This window comes from Phascolarctos cinereus, unplaced genomic scaffold, assembly GCF_003287225.1.
Source record: "Phascolarctos cinereus isolate Bilbo 61053 unplaced genomic scaffold, phaCin_HiC Scaffold_7;HRSCAF=346, whole genome shotgun sequence".
Lineage (NCBI taxonomy): Eukaryota > Metazoa > Chordata > Mammalia > Diprotodontia > Phascolarctidae > Phascolarctos > Phascolarctos cinereus.
In genome coordinates, this window is record NW_027556180.1 from 30,918,689 (window position 1) to 30,924,799 (window position 6,111).

Consider the following 6,111-nt stretch of genomic DNA (forward strand, 5'->3'; position numbering starts at 1 on the left):
AGGGGGGCACAATGTCCCACAAATACACACAGAATCAGTGGGAAGAGTACACACATACATAGGGAGAGCACATTTGGAGAACATGTCTGACCAGAGCCCACAAGTGAGATGTTACGCCCAAGGGAACTTGCATAGCCAGGGCACGATAGTAGAGTCATGTAACTTTTAACTCTGCAGGTGATGGCATCTCATTGCTCCCACTAATCTTGAGGTTAATTCTAGGTATGTAATCTCTGCTAGGCATTATTGTCTTGTTGATCTCATGGTCCTGCTAAAATATGGTTAGCTTGTAAAGTCCTTTTGTATTCTTGGCACTTAGCACAGTGACTGGCACACAGCAGGAGCTTAATAAAAGTTTATTGATTGATTGATGATTGCAGAATTTTTCTCTACTAGTGGCTTCTGGCTTCAGCAAGAATACTCAGCTAAGGTTTTCCTTCATCTCCATAAGTGGAAGAGCTGGCTCTGTTTTCTCACTTTCAGAGTCCCAACACTTGCATTTCAGTTTAGTGGAAAGGCAGACTGTTCACACACTCAGTCACTGGACAAGGCAAGTAACATCAGCTGTTTTCTTTCCCTAAGTAGAGGGACCTGTGTATACACAAAGTCAGAGTCTGCAGAGGCGAATTTTTGGTACTCAAATCTGCCAGCCATCAAAGTAGAACCTAGAGGTGCTTCGTCTGTCTTTGGACATACTGCCTCCTGATCATCAGTATGAGGGCTTCTGTTCCAGGACTCTGTTTGACTTAAGGTTAGGAAGTCCTTGTAACTACTCTTTCATTTCTGATCCCTTCAAAGTAATTTCAAGGGCTGCCTTCCAACAAGTGGCAAAGGGTCAATATAGCTCTCAAGAAACAGATTTTTAAAATTCCTCCCCTCGCTTTAGATCTTTCAGATCTCTCATGAGCTAAAAAGGAAAGAGAAAAGCAAGAACACATAAAGCAGATGGAGTCTCTATAAGATGTCACCAACCACAGCAATCTTTTGTCCTAAGACATATTACCTCATACACAAGAACAGCCAGGAGCTTCTTTAGGTTCTGTACTGCCTTTTACACAAATTTAGAAACCCAAGCCCAAATAAGTTGTGACTTGCCCAAGTCTGCGTACTATGAGCTGGAATTTGAACCCAAGCTTTCTGAGTCTAGACCTAATTCTCTTCCTACTAAAAACACTGATTCTTGAGGGGCCAATGGGTCACTTTTCATAATCCTTACAGTGCCAGGAACTTACAGGACCCAGTCAAATGGGTTCAAAGGCACCGTGATATACAGAAGATAGTCGATCAACACATTGTGTGTGAGTGCCTAACTAGTGCCTAATAACTAGTTAGTAAGGCTATATACTAGGTGCCTTGAAGCATACTAATTAGTGTCTAATGTAGGGAAATCAATAGCTGAGTCCAAGGGGCTAGTTTACCTTACCACTCTCTAATTTAGAGTTTAACAAGGCTCAGTCCTGAGGAAGTCTGACCAATAATTAGGGGAAGTGGGCTCCCTGTTGTCACAGACTTCAATTTCTTAAGTCCCCTATTCAGTTTCTGGGATTGTTATTTTTTCATTCATGTCTAACTCTCCATGACCCCATTGGGGGGTTTTCTTGGCAAAGATACTAGCAAAGATTCCTTCTCCAGCTCATTTTACAGATGAGGAAACTAAGGCCAACAGGGTGAAGTGACTTGCCCAGGGTCACCCAGCTAGTAAGTGTCTGAGGCCAGATTTGAACTCACAAAGAGGAGTCTTCCTAAGTCCAGGCCTGATGCTCTATTCACTCCACCGTCTAGCTGGCCGTCCTGGGAATTAGAATTAATTAATCATGGCTAATAAGTCTAGGAGTTCCGCCCCCCCCTCCACCAAAGTGGAATGGAACAGGTAGTTTATCCTTACATACCAAAAAGAAACACTAAAAACTTGACATTTGAAAGAGTACATTAACAAGATTAAGTAATTTAACTTATAACTACTATTATAATGGAGTGAGATGCATTTAATGGAGGCAGCCAGGTGGCTCAGTGAATGGTGTGCTTGGCCTGGAGTCAGAAAGACCTGAGTTCAAATATGACCTGAGTCACTCACTAGCTGTGTGACCCTGGGCAAGTCATTCAATCTGTTTGCCTTAATCTGCTGGAGAGAGAAATGGCAAACCACTCCAGTATCTTTGCCAAGAAAACCCCATAGGGGGTCACGAAGAGTCAGACACTTCTACACAACAGCAATGTACTTTGGGGTACCTAGGTGGCATAATGGAAATCACAGAGGGTGTGGAATCAGAAAGATGTCTTCCTGTTTAAAAACAACTTTTTTTTTTAGTTTTCACCTTTCACTTTCATAAGATTTTGAGTTCTAAATTCTTCTCCCTCCCCCCTCCCCAAGACAGCAAGCAATCTGATATAGGTTATATATGTACAATCATATTAATCATATTTCCACATTAGTCATGTTGTAAAAGGAGAATCAGGACAAAAAAGGAAAAAACCACAAGAAAGAAAAAACAAAAAAAGTAAGAATAGTATGTTTCAATCTGCATTCAGACTCCATAGTTCTTTCTCTGGATGTGGTTAGCATTTTCCATCATGAGTCTTTTGGAATTGTCTTGGATCATTGTATTGCTGAGAAAAGCAAAGTCTATCATAGTTGGAAGACTCATCACCTTCCTGAGTTCAAATACGGCCTCAGACACTTACTGCCTGTGTGACCCTGGACAAGTCACCAAACCCTGTTTGCCTCAGTTTCCTCATCTGTAAAACTAGAGAAGGAAATGGCAAACCACTCCAGTATCTTTGCCAAGGAAACCCTACATGGGGTCACAAAAAGTCAGATGCATTAGAACAACAAGATGCTAATATTTAAACCTTACTCAGAATCCTAAGCTGTTTTTGAAGACATCTCAAATTTCACCTCCTTCCCCGAGATCTTTCCTCGCTCCTCTCAGGTGAACACCATCTCTTTTTCTCCCAGTCCTCTTACATCATTTTGTGACATTGTATAAGTATCTTCCAAATGTGATCATACATTCCTTGAGTCCAGGTTCACCACAATGGTTTGAGCGTCATGAAATCCATATTCCAGTCAAACAAAACTCTCTCTCACACTGTACTCCCCTGCCTCTGCGAAGGTGTGCAGGGCTCTTCCTCCATACCTTTAAAAACTCAGTTGATCTTCCATTTAAAATTACCGTAGACACTATACAATATTTGGGAGTCTACCTACCAAAACAAAACCAGAAACTATATGAACACAATTACAAAACACTCTTCACACAAATAAAGTCAGATCTAAATAACTGGAAAATATCAGTTGCTCATGAGTAGGCTGAGTTAATATAATAAAAATGACAATTCTACCTAAATTAATTTACTTATTCAGTTCCATACCAATCAAACTACCAAAATTTATTTTATAGAGCTAGAAAAAACAATAACAAAATTCATCTGGTAGAACAAAAAGTCCAGAATATCAAAGGAACTAATGAGAAGAAATGCAAGCAAAGGTGGCCTAGGTGTACCTGATCTTAAATTGTATTATAGAGCAGCAATCATCAAAACTACTTAGTAGTGGCTAAGAAACAGAGTGGTGGATCAGGGGAATAGGTTAGACATGCAAGACACAACAATCCATGACTATAATAATCTACTGTTTGATAAATCCAAAGACTCCAGCTTCTGGGATAAGAACTCAGTATTTGGCAAAAACTGGAAAAATGTATGACAGAAACTGGACACAGACCAACATCTTATTCCCTATACCAAGATAAAATCAAAATGCATACATGATTTAGATATGAAGACTGATACTATAAGCAAACGAGAAGAGCAAGGTATAGTTTACCTTTCAGATCTATGGAGAAGGGAAGAATTTATGACCAAACAAGAGATAGAGAATATCATGAAATGCAAGATGGACAATTTTGATTACATTAAATTGAAAAGTTTTTGCACAAATAAAGCCAATGCATTCAAGATCTGGAGGGAAGCAGAAAACTGGGAAAGAATTTTTACAACCAGTATCTCTGATAAAGGCCTCATTTCTAAAATGTATAGAGAACTGAGTCAAATTTATAAGAAATGCAAGTCATTCCCCAATTGATAAATGGTGAAAGGATATGAACAGGCAGTTCTCAGAGGAAGAAACTAAAGCTATCTATAGCCATACGAAAAAATGTTCTAAGTCACTCTTGATTAGAGAAATGCAAATCAAAATGACTCTGAGGTACCACAACACACTTATCAGATTGGCTAACATGACAAAACAGGACAATGATAAATGTTGGAGAAGATGTGGTAAAATTGAAACACAAATTCATTGTTGGTAGAATTGTGAAATAAATCCAACCATTCTGGAGAGCAATTTGTAAGTATGCCCAAAGGGCTATAAAATTATGCATACCCTTTGACCCAGCAATACCATTTCTAGGTCTGTATCCCAAAGAGACCATAAAAATGGGGAAAAGACCCACATATATAAAAATATTTATAGCAGCTCTTTTTGTGGTGGCAAAGAATTAGAAATTGAGGGGATGCCCATCCATTGGGGAATGGCTGAACAAGTTGTGGTATATGAATGTAATGGAATACTATGAGAAATGATGAGTAGGCAGAATTTTAAAAAATGTGGAAAGACTTACATGAACTGATGCAGAGTGAAATGAGCAGAACCAGGAGAATATTGTACGCAGTAACAGCCACATCAGAGGATGACTGACTTAGATAGACTTGGCTCTTCACAGCAACACAAGAATCTAAGACAATTCCAAAAGATTCATGATGGAAATTGTTATCCACACCCAGAGAAAGAACTATGGAGTCTGAATGCAGATAGAAGCAGACTATTTGCTCTCCTTTTCCTTTGTTGTTTTGCTTTATTGCTTCATTCTCGTGGTTCCTCCCATAGGTTCTAATGATTCTTTACATCATGACTAATGGGAAAATATGCTTGTGAATGTATATGTAGAGCCTATGTCAGATTGTATGCCATCTGGGGGTAGGGGAAGAAGTGGGAGGGGAAGAAAATTTAAAACTTGAAATCTTGTGGAAGTGAATGTTGAAAATTATAATAAATAAATTAAATTAAAAAAAAAACAGAGAAACAAAACAAAACAAACAACCCAAATCTCAGTTGATCACATAGAGAGAGGACTTGGGTTCCAGTCCCAGCTTCCTCATTCCTTAGCCTCCATATTGGGCAAATCACTTAGTAAGGGTAATGTAGGTACAGCCAGGCACACTGCCAAGATGATGCAGTCCTCTCCCTTTGTCTCCTTGATGAGGTCTAAACTCTCTTTCTTGGGTATTTCTTTCTCCAACATGTGGCACTTCCTTGGCTTGATATGGACTCTTTGACAAGGTGTGAATCGGCTTTGTCCTGGGTCCTGTTGATTCTACATTGACAATGACCTCAACAGGACTGCCACACTCTTGGCTAGACCTATGAAAGAGAGTCCAGAGTAGGGGGCGCTAGAGATTAAGAGATGTTGTTTGTCCAGGAAGGTGATGTCATGACTTGCAAGTGAATTGGATTTAAGTGAGGCAGGGCTGTGCAAAGCCACAGCCTCACTCTCTCCTCCCAGAGATTAAGAGGGAAGATAAGAGGAAGAGGGTACACATGGGTTTGGAGTTCAGGGTATCGCACAGTCCCAGGGATGGCAATGGGGGAAGGTAGCTGAGCAGTGTCTGGGAGTTTCTAACCCAAACCCAGTCCTTGGAGAGTGGGGTGGGACATGAGCCAGCAATGAGTAGCGATGAGCCCCAGTGCCATGACAAGGAGGAGAAAACTCAAACCTTGCCCATCCCTGGTTCTGTAAGTTGTATGGACTGTGCAGTGCTGGGGGAGGGGACCTAACTTCTTAACAACCTGGAGTTCTTTCCCAGCTTTGGGGGTTGGAGCTCAGCCTCATAGTGACTTCAAGTCTAGAGCCATGGTACAGGTCCCTGGAGAGGTAGATTTCATAAGAGGAGAAAACCATTTGACTCTCTCATAGTACAAAGATATCTGTCTTCTGTGTAAGAAAAACCCACCCAGGGCAGTACTGTAAGTCTGAAAGTCTCTGGGAAAAGGTGGAGGCCCACGAGAAGGGAAAGGGAGATGTTTTGACTGTTTGTGATCTCAGATGTGAA